General features: G+C 45.6%; 1 protein-coding gene across 2 annotated transcripts in view; it reads left to right on the top strand.

Annotated features, from left to right (window-relative positions):
• Positions 1 to 16,592, top strand: part of ELL (elongation factor for RNA polymerase II) — an 869,801-nt gene that overhangs the window by 815,476 nt on the left and 37,733 nt on the right. The window lies entirely within an intron of this gene.

Below are 16,592 nucleotides of genomic sequence, written 5' to 3'. Positions count from 1 at the left end.
TTTCAGTTAAGCCACCCTTCACTGTGTTTCATAAGGACAGGGTTGTCCTTAGAGTTCGTCCTTCCTTTCTTCCGAAGGTGGTGTCGGAATTTCATTTAGGCCAGAAGGTGGTTCCGCCGGCGTTTTATCCTCCTCCACATCCTGGTAAGGAAGAGGAGAGGCTCCATAGGCTTGATCCTAGGAGAGCGTTAAGCTTTTATATTTCACGCATGTCCTGGGTCAGAGTGGACGATCAACTCTTCATTGGTTACGCTGGAAAGCGTTTGGGAAAAGCTGTGACGAAACAGACTTTGTCTCGCTGGATTCTTTTGGCTATTTCGGAGTGTTACCGCTTGGCGGGTAAGGACCCACCGGTCGGTTTACGGGCCCATTCTACCAGGGGTATGGCTGCCTCTACTGCCCTACAGAGGGGTGTTCCTATTCGTAACATCTGTGATGCAGCCACCTGGGCTTTGGTACATACTTTTGTACGTCACTACTCCCTCGATTCCATCCGGGGGCAGGATCTGGCTTTTGTCAAGGCGGTCCTTTACTCCGCAATTTGATTGGGCATTCTAAATTTGTTTTCTAAATTCTTTTCCCACCTCCTTGCATTGGTACTGCTTTGGGAGTCTGTCATAGATATGGAATACGTCGGAGGACCCAATCCCCTCAAAGAACAAGTTACTCTCTTACCTGGTAACGTTCTTTCGATGGGATGGTCCGACGACATATTCCATATCGCTCCCTCCCTACCTTCCCCGCTACAGAATTTCTTATGCGATTCCAGCTTTCGTTTCCGCAAGGCTTTGTGTGGTCAGACTGGCAGAAGACTGGTGCCACACGTTCTGGGAAAAAAACCACAACTGAGGCTACGGGCGTCATGCGTCCTACTTATAACATCCAGTGACGTCGGCCGTCGGAGTTCCTCGAGGGTGGCGTATCGACTTTGAGGCAGGACGCAGATGCCGAATGATTTTCCGAAACAGCACAGCTGTGGTGATTATTGTCATAGGTATGGAATACGTCGTCGGACCATCCCATCGAAAGAACGTTACCAGGTAAGAGAGTAACTTGTTTGTCTACACTAGACAACGCTTAATACACATCTATGCCGGGTGAGGATGGAAGTCAATAGCTGCCCGCGCTGTGGTCTCAGAACTGCAGTGTTTACCTACAGCTGACAGTAATGTTGCAGCCGTGCGCGTATGCATTATTGTGGCAGGAATAAATGCGGGCCTCTATAGTGCATGAGGAGCCGATAAAAAGACAGTGCAGCAAGTTGGGAGAGCTGGAAGTACATTGGCTGTCCGCTGTATTGTGGAAAAAAGACCAAAACAGGCAAAATACGCAGCGCAACTTACCGATGCCCATCAATGGCGGCTACACTCCTCGCGGCAATGGATTCTGCCGAGGAGTGTTACTGCCATTGGTTAAAAGCACTCACCCCACAAACCATCCAGCCAATGGGGTGCCAGATGGGTGCTGGGGTGAGTGTGGAGCACTGGGTTGAGTGACGGCCGTCATCATTGGTGTAATGCAATCGGCCAATAGCACGGGGGCATGACAAAGGTCAAAAACAACCCGTATGTGTGTTAGCTTTTGGAAAGGCAGTGTTTCGGTGAGTGGACACAGGGAAATGTCTCTGAAATTGGCTGGAAATGAAGACAATTCTCAGACATTTCGCTCTGGCCACCCACCGAAACACACCGCCAACAACACATGGCCTACCTTCCCGCGTGCCCACACGTGTCCTGATGAAAACGGTATCTCACATGTGTGGATGCACCTACCGGGGGCGCAAAAGGAAAAGGGTAACCCACTGGTAACCCCAAGCCTTTCGCCACTGACCATTTTGTTCATGTGGGCAACCTATAGATTTGGGCCTAGGGTGTCAAAGCCAGCAAGGAAAACGGGGAACCCCATGCATTTCCCAAAAGAGGACACCCGTGGGAATCCACACATGGCCAAATTGGAGGGGCGGCCCATCTCATGTAGCCCATCTCAGGGGCAGATAAGGGGGTGGCTGTCGTGCACTCCTCCCTGGGCTCAGGCGTCCGTCCCTAGGAGTAGATATCTAGTCCCAGGGAGGGCTCCATGACATGGCACCCACTCCATTGTGGCTGGGGGGGGGAGGGGGTCAATGCCCCATCCCATTAGAAAATTCCCAGACCCTTTGGGGTGCCCCACAGCCCCCCTAAAAAGCGTTCCACCATATTCACTTTTTACGTTTGGTAACCCTACTCCTCTTGGTGCAGAGAGGCACATTGATGTGCCAATCTGGCCCCGGAGTGCCCAAACCTTACTGCCCCATCCACTGGGGGGCCTGTCCCACCATTTTTGGGGGCCCTCTCCCACCATTTTTGGGGGCCCTCTCACCCTAAATGGGTGGTGGGGGCACCTCATGCAGGCCTCCCTGGGCCGCCTACAAACAGCTGTGTGAGGTACACCCCCTCCATTTGGGGTGGGGGAGAGGGCCCCAAAAATGGTGGGACAGGCCCCCTAAAAATGGTGGTACAGGCCCCCCAGTGGGTGGGACAGTAAGGTTTGGGCATCCCGGCACCAGATTGGCACACCAATGTGCCCCTCTGCGCCAAGGCAGGTATAGTAAACAAAGAAAATAATTCAAAATGGTAGGCTGCCCTTTAGCGGGGGCTGAGGGGCCCCCTACACCACTGTGGAATTTTCTAATGTGAAGGGGGGGGGTGCACCTCTCCAGCCCCACCCCAATTGGAGGGCCGGCGCATCACATGTAGCCCTCCCCGTGGGCAGATAAGGGGGGGGGCTGTCCTGCACTCCTCCCTGGGCTCAGGCGTCCGTCCCTAGGAGTAGATATCTAGTCCCAGGGAGGGCTGCATGACATGGCACCCACTCCGTTGTGGGTGGGGCAGAGGGTTTCAGTGCCCCATCCCATTAGAAAATTTCCCATCCCTTTGGGGTGCCCCACAGCCCCCCCCTAAAAAGCATTCCACAATTTTCCATTTTTTTCTTTGTTTACAAAACTTGCCTTGGCGCAGAGGGGCACATTGGTGTGCCAATCTGGCTCCGGGGTGCCCAAACCTTACTGCTCCACCCACTGGGGGGGCCTGTCCCACCATTTTTGGGAGAGTAAACCAAGGCTGTGGGTAAGAGCTTAGATAAAGAGGACGTTTTGAAAAACAAAGTGAAGGTGGTCTTGGACGCATGTTGGTGAAGTGTGCTCTGAACTGTTATCGAGGGGAATGCAAATCTGGTGGGTACAAGTGATACTCAGAGACCTTGGCAGGCAAGCAAACCAAGGTTGTGGGTGAAAGTGAAGACCGAGAGAGGACTGTGAATCCAAGAACATTGAGTACCCTAGTTGGCAGGAGAGTGGGGCAAGAGGAGGAGTACTGAGAAAGGGTCAGGACTCTCAACACAGCTTGGGAGAGAGAGCCAGGCTGTTCTTCCCCGTCGCAGTACCTGACTGCGGTAGTGAATGAAGGGTCTGGGAACTGTATCGATTCAGGCGAAGATCAGAGGACAGTTTGAGAGAGAGAACCAGGCTATTCTTTATCATCACAGTATCTGGGAGTCGGGTCTGCCCACAAACAGGCTAGGACTATCAAGACAGTGTGGGAAAGGTGTCCAGGCCATCCTTTCTTGTTGCAGGGCCTAGGAGTCAGGCCTGCTAAGTAAAGATAAAAACTCATCATGGTTGAAGACATAGACATCCTAGGATAAAGTGAAATGACTCTGGTAAAGGGAGTTAACCCATTTAGTCTTATGCAACTTTTTTTTATTTGCTTTTCTGCAACATTTTTTTGTTTTGAACTACATGGCCGTGCAGCAGGTCACCAGCCGAAGAGACACTTCCCTTTTTACTGTATGTTGAGTTAAGCTTGTGAGGGATAAGTGAGTATTTGGACACAGGATGGTGAAATTTACTTTGGACATTCTGACAGTTTCATTAGCTCGTTTTGTTTAGGCAGGGAAACACTCTTGGAGGTAGGGCTAGTTAGGATTTCCTCCCCTTGGTTTTGGTTAGCAATAAAAGTCTTTGCCAATAAACATGCCACCCTTGTATCCGACTCTCACTCGTAAATACATGTAACGCTCTACATTCAAATGGTGCTTCTATGAACGGTTTATGCATTTTTAAGATTGGCACCATTTGGTGTATTGAGCAATTTGTGTTTTCTTAAAATGAACATGTAGTGCAGACTAAATGATAACTCCTCAGTCAAATTTCTGGATCTAAAAAGTAAAAGGGACAGTTTGAGGTTTTGTTGAATTGGTACAGCTTATTAAAAAGGCTGCCCGAGTGTACTCCAGTTGAAAATAGTACAGCACATACCTTATATAAAGGATACAAACCAGGAGATGGAACACGCTTAATTTGCAAATTTGTGTAGTTGTCCGGTTCTGACAGTTTGCCTTCCAGAGAAAAATGTAGGCGTTCTAGCGGTTTGTGTGAATCCTAACCAAAGGATTGTGTGATATATGGTGTGTTAAGTACTTTCCCCATAGTGAGATTCTCTAGCGAGGAGTCTGTGTTTGTGCCATTAAGTGCAGGGAACGTAATGACATCATCATATGCGCATTGACGCAGAGTGATCTGCTGTATTGTTTTTTAAACATTCAACATTACGTGATTACTTCGATGTTCATAGTTATGCAGAAAGTTAATGGGGCAATTCCAGTCCTTTGGCTCCACTGCAGCTGGCAGCCCAGAAACTTTGCTGAGAGTCTATAGTGCGAAGTTTCATTGATATGCTACACGCAGACTTCTTACCTGCTGCTATGCACAATTCTACAGGCAACGCTAAGGGAGAAATGGCACGGTTACATAGGCGACCTGCTCCTGGCATTGACTTTGTACTTAAGGACAAGAGCTGCCTTGCAACGTCGGTGAAAATTACTTTATTAGGCAGAAACACAAAGGAAAATACAAATACTGATAAATGTTCATTAACATCGCCATCAGTCAATTCTGATCTCCGAGGGGGTGAGCAAGTGTTAATCCCCCAAAATACTGAATATTTTAAAGCAAATACTATTGAGCACGACAAAGCAGCAGATCCCACCAGTAATGATATACATGATAGGTAGGACATGCCTACTGCGTGGCCAGATGATAATGTTACAGATTTTAACTCTTTGAAACTAGCTTTATTAAACAAAAGTTCACGTCCCAAACATGCAATAGATGTACATGACTATATCACAGAGAATAATATTGAGATTATGTGCCTGACAAACATGGCCACTGATGTCAAATGGCCCTAAAATAGAACAGGCAAAACCCCCTGGCTATGATTTCTTTGGCAAAATCGCCTAGAAGGCATCAAAAGAGGTGTGGCAATAATGTTAAAAATAACTTGGGATGTATGAAAACATTCAGTGATAGGCAAACAAAAGAGTACTATTCATCAGCCTTCCGTAGATATGCCTTCTTTCTAATATCTAATTGCGCCACTATTTTGTTGGGGGTGGGGCAAGGAAGCTAATGACTTGGAAAGTCTTTTAAATAACATGGCTATACACAGACACAATTCTGACCCTACACATATGAAAAGGCAAACTCTTGATTGGGTTTCCTCTAGAAACATCAATGTTGCTACGATTAAAACACCCTGCATCAGGGAGCCACCAGGGAGTGCTGAAATGTCCTGAAGCATCTCTGTCAGTCTCCTCCCTCGGGTCTCCAATAAGGGATTTGAGCCCCCTTTAGCCCCCAGGAGAGGAGCCTTGATCCACCCAGGAGCTGTACGACCCCCCCCGCATCCCCCCAGGCACCAGCAGAGAAAAACCCCAAGATCTGAGCCTCTTTGCCAAGCTAGCCCCCCCCCCCCCCCCCCGGAAGAGGGCGAGGTCCTCTACCCAGCGATAGTGGAACAATTCCGCCAATATTATGAGCTTCTGTATACGCCAGAATATTCGGGAGACGGTACCGATATTGATCGATTCTTAGACTCCTTGGCCATTCCCCGCTTCCCTCCGGAAGCTGCTGACCCCATCGAACTCCCTATTATGCCACAGGAAGTAATGGATACCATTTCCTCCCTGAAGGGAGGCACCACGCCGGGAGATGACGGCTTCAAAGTTTGTTCTTATAAATCTTTCCGCTCTACCCTGGCCCTGTTCAAGTCCAACATTTTTAATTTAGCCCTTGAAACAGGAGCCCTCCCCCACTCCATGTCTACCCTTATTGCAGTGAATCCTATCGAGGGGAAAAGACCCCACCCAGTGTCAATCCTATCGCCCTATTTCACGCCTGAACACAGATGTCAAGATCGTGGCCAAGCTCCTTGCTAATAGACTAGCTAAGCACCTTCCGACCCTGGTGCATGGGGACCAGGTCGGTTTTATTCCTAGAAGGCAAGGGGCAGACAATATAAGAAAGACCTTGGACCTCATGCACAAGGTGTCAAACCATGATCTGGAGGCCTATCTCCTCGCGTTGGATTCAGAGAAGGCCTTCGACTGCGTCGAATGGCACTACATGGGTAAAGTCCTCCAGAAAATGGGCCTGTGACATAGATTTTGTGGATGGATCTCTGCTTTGTATAATGGCCCTTCTGCAAGGGACTCGGTCAATGGTGCAACTTCGGCATCCCTACCCAGAGGTACCCATCAGGGGTGCCCCATTTCTCCCCTCTTAGATGCCTTGGCGATGGAGCTCCTGGCCATTGCCTTAAGGTCAGACCACAGAATTTCCGGGGTTCAATGTGGCGAGTATGACTTCAAATTGTCGCTCTTTGCTGATGACATTTTGGCCTATTTGACCAATATCCGTGATTCTCTCCCAAGTCTGCTCGATCTAATCCATACCTTTGGGGTCTTCTCTGGGCTCTAGATTAATATATCCAAGTCGTGCATAATGCCTGTGGGAAATAAGGGCCAGGAGACCAGAGGAAAGTGTGACCTGGGGGATTGAGAAACGAAGGTAGGGTCACCCCGTACTTGGAGTATCCATCGCTAGAGACCTATGTACTCTATTTGAATCCAATTTTCCTCCCGCCTTGGCGAAGATTAGTAAAGACATGCTCTGTTGGGCGCTGCTTACCCTCTTAGGTTTGGACGTATGATCACGGTTAAAATTAATATTTTCCCCGCCTTCTCTACCTTTTCTCTGCCCTTCCCATTTCCATTCCAGATGCATTCTTGGCTACATTGCATGCTCTGGTTCCACGCTTTATCTGGGGTAGTAAAAGGGCCAGAATCAAGCACTCAATCTTAACCTTACCGAAATCCTATGGGGGTTTCGGACTTCCTGACTTTAGGTTATATCACAAGGCAGCCCAGCTTCGAGTGATGTTGGAGCACATGAGGGACGACATGGGCACTTACTGGACCTACATTGAAGACAATCTCTCCCATTCTAAAAAGGTTGGAGCTCTCTTGTGAGCATCTCCCAACCCGCCTCAGAACTCACCGACCTTTTGTGGGCGTCTTGGAAAGCAAAGATAATAAGACCCTGTCCTCCTGGCCATCTCCCCTTACCTCCCTCTGGGGGCCCCCCTTCAATCTAGGAGCTAAGGGATTCCATGATTCCCCGTCGTGGTCTGACAAGGGTCTGGAGAGGGCAGCCCAGCTCTTCTGCCAGGGGGCCTTCATTGAGTATGACCAATTGTCTGAGGTGTTGGGGGACAACCCACCTACTGTGTTCGAGTACCTACACCTCAAGGGAATCCGTACCCACCCCAAATGGAGGGCGGACCTGATCCGCCCCCTTACACCCTTGGAGAAAATCATGGTGGAAGCTACGACTAGAAGGGGATCACTCTCCAAGATATATAAAACCCTAATAACAGCGAACCTAGAGGGTAGGCAACCTTTCAAGCGAGTTTGGGAGGAGAGACAGGAGTTCACCCTCAAGGAGCAAACATGGAAAGCGATCTTTAGGTCTTTTTTTTCAGGGTCCCTGTATACCTCGGCTATGGAACATAGGTTGAAGATGCTTCACTCTTGGCATCGCCCCCCAGCTATCTTATCCAAGATGTTCGAGGGAACTTCCCCTCTCTGTCCTAGGAAGTGCGCTTGGCACGGAACTTGGTATCATATGTGGTGGGAGTGTCTGGTGATCCAGGTCTATACTCCACCCCTTGGAGGTGCTCCTGGGCACGTCAACCCCGGACTCTGACAATAAGCACTTTCCCAAAAGTAGTCGAAGTGATGCTGAGAGCTGGTAGACAAGCCCTCGTCCAGAAATGGTAGAGCTCCTCTATTCCCTCTAAAGCGGAGTGGCTTACTAAACCGTGGGCTATTTGTACGTACGACAAGCTATCAGCAATAACCAACCACAAAATGGACTACTCCTTGCTGAACTGGTCTGTTCACCTGAGTGCCAACTGTGGTGCTCTCAAGCTGTAGTTTTCTGGTGCTGAAGGAATCATCTCACTTCTCCGGAATTGCTTATTATTTGGAACCTGTTTTATGTCATGTTTTAATTCTCAGCCTCACTTTGTCAGTTTTCTGAGATTGTCTTGCCCCTTGGTTTGCCTCTTCCTAATATTACTCATACCCAACACCCACTTAGACTTGGTAATGTTATGGCCTGGAGGGAGGGGATAGGAAGGAGGTGGGGGGTTGCGATTAAAGTGTTGCATTTCTCAGTGGGTTATTTCTGTGATTGCCGTCAGGTCTCAACTGGTCGTTTTGTTTTGTATGTTGAAATGCTCAATAAAAATAAAGTAAAAAAAAAATAAACCCTGCATCTGGTCTGACCATTTGTTTATTGTATGTAGCCTACAACTACCACGTCACAAACTTCCTAAACAAACCTTTGAAAAAATGTAAATCAACAGACCTGAATCATTGTTTGGAAAGGATCATGAAGTCAACTGCAGATCAGGTCCCGCCAAGTTAGCTGAAATATATGGGACTTACATGAAATCATCTTTAGATAAAGTTGCCCCAATCAAAGCTTAGTTAAGAGATCATTCTAACCACCAGGACTAGTTTTCTACAGACCTAACTATTCTTAAACAATCAAAAAGGCAGGCTGAACGAACCTGGGAGGAAAATGGGATGGAGGAAAACAAAAGGGCATGGAAATTGATGGAAAAAGAATATAAATACTAAATCTATGAGACAAAAGTTTATATAATGAGCAAATCAATAATGTGGACAATGATACAAGAAAGATTTTCGAGATCTTCTAAAATTGGGGAAAACCCAATGCTTTAGAATGACTTTTTGCGCCAGAGAATGATGATTGCACTAGAGTTCACCAGGTATTCCTTGATACAATTAGATCAGCACATAATAGAATCAGACAAGGCCTTGACATAGAAGGATTTACTGCAGAATAGGACACAGGATGAAATGATCAGAGGCTTTTTGAGTTTGAATCTAGATCTACTATAGAAATAGAGAAGATTCTAAAGAATAGACAACCCAACTTCCTGCCCAGGTGACCCTATGCTATCCAAAATTATTCTGGAGAACTTAAAACTCCTTACTCCATTTCTCAGGAGATTTGGGAATGCCTCCTTTTCTCACAAATCGGTTCCTACAGCAATCGAAGAGGAAGAGTTTACCCCTTCCTTTAATGAAAATAAAGCTGGGCTCGAAAGAGGCATCCAATTTAAGGCCCATTACAAACACTCCCTTCTTACTCAAGATAGTTGATCAAATTGCTGTCATATATTTACAAAGTATCTAGAACTATCACAATCTTTGCATACAAAACAATCAGGTTTTTGCAGCAATCACCAGACCGACAGTGTCCTCTTGGATTTACAAACACAGATGTTGGGCACTTTGAAAAACCCTGTCTTACTGTTCTTTATTTTACTGGACTTATCGGCGGCCTTTGATTTATTGGATCACAAACGCCTTCTGCACACACCCTGGCCGACACAGGAAATTGTTCAGAGAATGCTATCAAATGAATACTCATTCTTAAGCGATGGAACATATATGATCTGCTGGGTGGATACTACTTTGGAATCATCCAAGATGTACTATAGTGTGCCACAAGGGGCTTGCCTATCCCCCATGCTATTAATGTATATATTAAACCACTATGCGTCCGAATCGAACAGATGGGGTTGCAGTTCACAAATTATGCTTACTATATTCAGCTGACAATGGAACTTAGTGGGAATTACCCACAGGACTAAACAGTGTAAATAGCTGCATTAAAAATTGGATGACCTAAAATTGGCTATGCTTGAATAACTCAAGAACTGAGCTTATGATCTACAGATCCAAGCAATCCAGGGCTAAACTACGAATAGAAAATGAGGGGTTTGAAGTGGAAGGCTGTCAAATTGCAGTATCAGCTAAAGATAAGACCATGGAGGGGTCTACATGGAATCCTCCCTTGGTAATGATGCCCATGTAAACACTGTTGTGAAAAATTACCAATATCATCTAAAGGCACTGCGACAGATTAGTACTCTGGTTACCTGAAACAATTGCCAAACTCTAGTTCACACGATTATTATGCCGAGATTGAACTATTGCAACTCCTTGCATGGTGGGGCCAGTAAGGATTGTGTAAAAAAGAAAAGAAAAAATCCAAAATGATGCAGTTGGGATTGTATGCAATATCCCCAAGAAGGAAAACCTAACCACGCCCCGGAGAGAGCCTAATTGGTTACCAGTGGCCGTGAGGGTTCACTTTAAGGTTCTTACCCTGGCACACAAATGTATTTTTGGGGAAGCTCCCCATTACCGGAAAGAAAATTTGGCACAATACAAGCCACAACAATCCCTACAATCTAGTACTGCCCAGCGGCTCATAGTTACCCGGGTTAAAAGAATGAGGGGGAATGGAAGATCGTTTCCAGTGCTGGCTGCCCAAGCCTGGAATGATCTCCCTATGGACTTACGTTTGGAAGAAAGACATCCCATTTTCAGGAGTTGCCTAATAACCCTTCTCTTTCAATACAGCTGGTTGAGTCTTTCGCTTGTTGTTGTGTCCTGTCTAACTGATTTGGCCCACAATGGTTTAAGAGGTATATGGTATATACCCTCTATATATAAATGGATCACCCATCTTTGTACTTAATGATAAATATATCATTCCTGCATATTTGTTGAAGTTGGCACAATGTGTGGCTCATGGTGGTATAGTGCATTTGTAATATACCCTCTGTAATCAGCGTTCCATGCAAATGGTTTAGTCGCGCAATGTGTCTTCTCATCCGATATGTCCATTTGTGTTCCTTGGTGTTGTCGTGACTGAAGCTCATGGTACTGTCTGCGACCCACATAAGATGGTCTGTTATTTTATTTTCTTTTGCAGCTCCAGTCTTGCTTCAATAATTTTTTCAACCTTTTCTTGACCTGTAAGAATAGGGGATGGCAAAGCACTAAAATCTGGAGATCACTACTTTGATCATTGGACAATATTTGGGACCTGCTGTTCGTGACTGGGTTCATGTGAGACGGTGCTCTTCCATCTCAAATAGTGATTTCAACAGGGTAGGGTTTGAACCTGTGTCACTAGCGCTGGGTCGGTTGTGAGTTTACACTCAGTATTCTTTGCTAAGTTTGTAAGAATGACACATACTTTGTTTTTGTATAGCTTTTTGATTTTAATTGTCGAGTTCAGCCGACATGTTTCGACCCTACAGGGGTCTATTTCAAGGCGTGTTGAGTTTGCGAGACAGCGCAAAGAATGTTGTTTAGGTGCTCTTAAGTAGAGCCTCTTGTTGAGTAACAGCCTATAAGGCCACGGGCCTCTGCATAAAGATGAGCGGTTACAATGATCTTTCGACCTGTGTTCCTGGATATGTTGGTGCACTGGCCCATTTGTTAAGCCAATATGAGTCCACAGTGGTCTCCCTGCTCACTGTGCTCAGAGAGGCACAGCCCAACAAGGCTTTACGTGTATGGGGTTGCTGTCGGTACTCTTGTTCAGAGAGGAATTGCCATGGCATTTCGGTGCTGGACTGCCCATGTGGGCGGGACAAAGACTGATATGCAAATGGATATTTCCCATCTGCGAAAGGTACAGTGAGCAAAAAGCGTGTGCTGCAAACTCTCACCTCAGAACAGGTTATCATGCCATGTTCTCTCTGGAGAGGAGCGCCTGCTACCTTTTGTGAAATATGAGTCCACAGTGACACTCAATGCAATAAATGACACCCCTGGATTTGCAATTTGTCATAGGGTCCATATTTTTTCATTGATCCTGAATGAAGAAATCTGTTTGGTAAATTTGCATGACTCACATGGGAATTGACCGGTTACTGGTTTAGGTCGTTGGGTGGAGTGCACTTTGTAAGGCCCTTGTGTTTAGAGTGTACTAGTTGATCCCGTAAATTCTGACCTCGTTCGAAGACAGAGGCGTTGCCAATGATAGGTTAAGCTAGACCAGTGGCCAATGTATGGTCATAATCTTAGTGATACTGTTAGAGTTGAAAGTAAATGCACACACTACACTATCAGATATGCATGTTTGTGTTCTAGACCCCAGTAGCTATTCCCTGGGGGTGTATTGTGTTCTTGTGTCAGCCAGCCGACTCTGTAGACTTCATCTTGTATCCCAATGTCAGCCCATGGTCTGTCACAGGCAGCATGTGTAGATTGATTCTTTGATTGTTTCCTTAAATTGGTGAAATTGTTGGCCATGACTACTTACTGTAAAGGTGAAAAGAGGCAGCGGATTACCAATTTACAAGTTGGTGTCTTTATTTAAAAAGGGGAGCTCCCCAGAGCCATACACAGCACTGACTTTGTTTCCTCGCCCACTCTCTAACCGTCGCAGTGGTCACGCGGCTCTCGCTCCAAACATGGACATAGAGCGCGCGTGACTGCCGCGAGGAACCAAGTGATTCCTTACACATCTTTTCCCCATAACAGAACAAGTAAAACATCACTTATAGAGAACATTTAAAAGATACTCTAACTAATGAAAATAACAATTTATATAGTGGAAAATTTCTCACATCAAAAAGAATTAAAAATCTCAATATTCTTATATTAACAAAACTTTGATACGACATGTCTCTTAGGTTAACAACCACTTCAGGTTTCATAGTCTCAAGTTTCATAGTTCTCAAGCTTCATAGTCTCTCATCCACACCGGCTTTGATCTAGACCTATGTGAACATTCTTCATTAAATCTTGTGCTTAGTCTTGTGCCTGCATTAAATCTGGTGCTTAGTCTTGTGCCTGTATCCATTTCTCCTCCATCGTCTATTTTTTTTTCCATCTACTACTTCTCCTCCTTTCACTTCCTTTTCTGTCTTATTATTCCCACTGACAATCCTTTCTTTCACTTGCTCATCCATTCTACTCACATTCACATCACCCACTCTTGCCAATCTACCTTTAGACCAAACTTCTCCTCCTTCCAAAATGACAACATTACTTTTTACAGCACATATTTTCTTTGGTCCCAGGAACTTACTCTACACATTTGTTTACCAGTCTAGGATTTTTAACATACACCATCTCTCCAATCTTCCATTCTTGATCCTTCACCCTCATTCTGTCATCAAACACTTTCTTATTCCTTTCTTGACTCAAAGTCTTGTCCCAGGTTCTCTACCTTTCATGGATACAAATGGAGACGCACCAGTTACAGAGTGTGGCGTAGTGACATAATTCCACGTTAACATTTTTAACATCTCCCTCCATGGTTGTCCCAATTCCATTGCCATCTGCAGACCCCCTTTTATGTATCTGTTGACCCTTTCAACAGGACCATTCGCCTTGGGATTATACAATGCAGTCCTCGTGTGTTTTATGCTATAGCTTGCCAGAAACTTTTTCATGGCCACAGATACAAATTGTACCCCATTGTCAGACACAATTTCAACCGGTACTCCTTCTTTAAGGAAAACTTTCTCCAAGAAATTAATCAACTCGTTGGCCGTGACCTGTTTCACCGCTTCCCATTCAAACCATTTCAAATGAAAGTCAACTAGAACAAATGGAAACTTCAAACCATCTCCCAGACCTGCTACTGGACCCATAATGTCCACCGCCAACTTTCTCCAAGGTTGGTCTGGTATTACATTAAGTATTAGTGGGGCTTCTCTTACCACTCTGCACTTATCACTGGTTTGGCAAATCATGCATTCCTTGACACACCATTCGGCACACCTATCAATTCCCGGCCACCAATAATTTTGTCTCAACTTCCTTTTCATTGCAGCTTCTCCAGGATGTCCCTGATGAGCCAGCCTAACCAACACCGACCTGAGAGATTCTGGAGGAATAATGCACTTTCCTCCTCTTAATCTGTCACCACACAAATTTATTTCATCTCTTATCTCCCACCATGTATTGAATTTACTGTCCAATTCTCCTTTAGCTGGCCACCCCCTCACTGTCCATACCTTTACTAGTTTTAGGTCCTCATCTGTGCTTTCTTCTCGTGTCCACTCTTCTTTACTAATGGCACCCTGTATTTCAGCCACTACAGATTCTTGCTCTTCCTCCCCACCCTCTACAATATTTGTATTCACTGGTAGTCTTGACAGACAATATGCCACCACATTTTTCTTTCCCGGCAAATAACTCACCTCAAAATTAAAAGTTTGGAGTCCCAAACCCCACCTACTAATTCTTGGGGAACCCAACGCCCATCTTCCACTTTCGAAAAGTTGAACCATGGGCTTGTGGTCGGACCTGACTACAATCCTTCTTCCCCACAAAAAATACTTGAAGTGGTTTACTGCCCAATACATGGCCAAGGTTTCTCTCTCTATAACTGAATATTTGCACTCTGCACCTCTCAGCGTCCTAGACGCAAACGCAATAACTCTCTCTGTGTTGTCTTTGTCATACTGTACCAATGTTGCTCCCAGCCCAAGCATGCTCGCATCCACCACCAAAACAATCTTGTCATTGGGATCGAATCTACCTATGGACGGTGCTTCACACACTGCTTGTTTGATATTCTCAAAAGCCTCCTCACATTCTGCTGTCCATTCAAATTTCACACCCTTCTTGAGCAAATTTCTAATAGGAATGGACACTTTGGCAAAATCTTTCATGAACTTGTGATAATATAAAGTCAATCCTAAAAATTATTTAACTTGTTCTTTGTTCTCTGGCACCGGTGCCACCTTCACTGCCTCCACCAAATTTCTCTTGGGCCTTAACCCTTTTTCATCTATTTCATGTCCCAGATATTCTACCTTGTGCACTGCAATCTTACACTTGATCCTTTTTACTGTCAACCCCGCCTCCCCCAATCTCTTCAACACCTGTCTCAACACTTCCTCATGTTCATCCAGGGACTCGCATATATTAGCACATCATCTTGGAACACGATAATGTTCTTTACGCTCAACACAGTCTCCATCACCCTTTGGAATATGCTTGCCGCTGAAGCGAGTTCAAACGGCATCCTGCAGTACTTAAAAGTTTCAAACACAGTGATGAATGCCGTTAAATGTTGACAATCTTCATTCAGTGGAACTTGATGGTATGCATGAGAAAGATCGATGACTGAAAATACCTTGGCATTGTTCAACACAGATAACTTGTCACCAATTATAGGTAGGGGATGCCTATCTATCAAAATATTTCTGTTCAAGTCCCGCAGGTCTACACACAGTCTGATGTCTCCATTAGCTTTTGCTGCCACTACCACCGGCGACAGCCATTCAGAACTCACTTCTTTCAATTATTCCTCTTTGAAGTAGGGATTCCACTTCCACTTTTAGCTTTTCATTTAATTCATGAGGTACAGGCCTCACCCTGTGCACTTTTGGACTGGCTCCTGCCTTTAGTCGAATTTGGTGCTCAAATCCCTTTAACACTCCCAATTCATCTTGAAATACTTCGGGATATTCTTTCTCCCACTTATCCTTCACTTCCGCCACGTCAATAGGTCTTTCCGCATTTGCTTGAATTCTGATTCCCAACTTCCATTGTTCACCCCATCCCAGGAGCGATGAGCCCTCTTGAGTGACGTAAATCTCAGATTCACAGCTTCTCCCCTTGTACTTTATGGAAGCCTGGAACATCCCTACAACTTCAATTCTCACATTCCCATATGCATAGGGTTCAATATTGTGTTCCTTCAACTGCCTTACATCTCCTTGCATGCAACTCAAAAATGTTGCTTTCGACATCAAGGTCCACGGTGAACAACTGTCTACCTTCATTGTTACTACTCTCCCATTGATCATGAACACATCTGTTGGTGCTCCACCTTTGTTAGATACTTCCGATATTTCCAGTACATGCTTTGCCTGGCTGCTCATGCCCATTGCATGATCTTCTTCTTGTTCCTGCATTCTTCCTCCCGCCTCAATGTTTTGCACCACTCCAGATTCGCGGCAAACTCTCGCAAAATGACCCTTTTTCTTGCATTTTAAGCAGGAGATGTTCCTGGCTGGACAGAACATGCTTGTTGAAATGTGGCGGTTACTCCCACACTTGTAGCACCTTATCGCCTTGTTCGGGACCCCCTTACGGAATCCTCTCACCGCGGCTACTTCTCCTTCCTATTTTTCTCCCTTCATAGTAGTCATGTACTTATGTGTCTGTTCCATGCTTCTTGCCGTATCTATAGCTACCTCTAGTGATGCATCCTTGGACAACAGCCTCTCTTGTATCTTTACATTATTTGTGCACCAAACCAATTGGTCCCTTATTAGAGAATCGGTTAGTAGTCCAAACTCGCATGTATGGCTAAGAGACCTCAAAGCTGCAATAAAGTTTTCCACTGGTTC

The sequence above is a fragment of the Ambystoma mexicanum genome, chromosome 1p, assembly GCF_040938575.1.
Source record: "Ambystoma mexicanum isolate Mex_15411 chromosome 1p, UKY_AmexF1_1, whole genome shotgun sequence".
In the NCBI taxonomy this organism is placed as follows: Eukaryota; Metazoa; Chordata; class Amphibia; order Caudata; family Ambystomatidae; genus Ambystoma; species Ambystoma mexicanum.
Note: the sequence above shows the minus strand (reverse complement) of the source record. Positions and strands in the feature narration are given on the sequence as shown.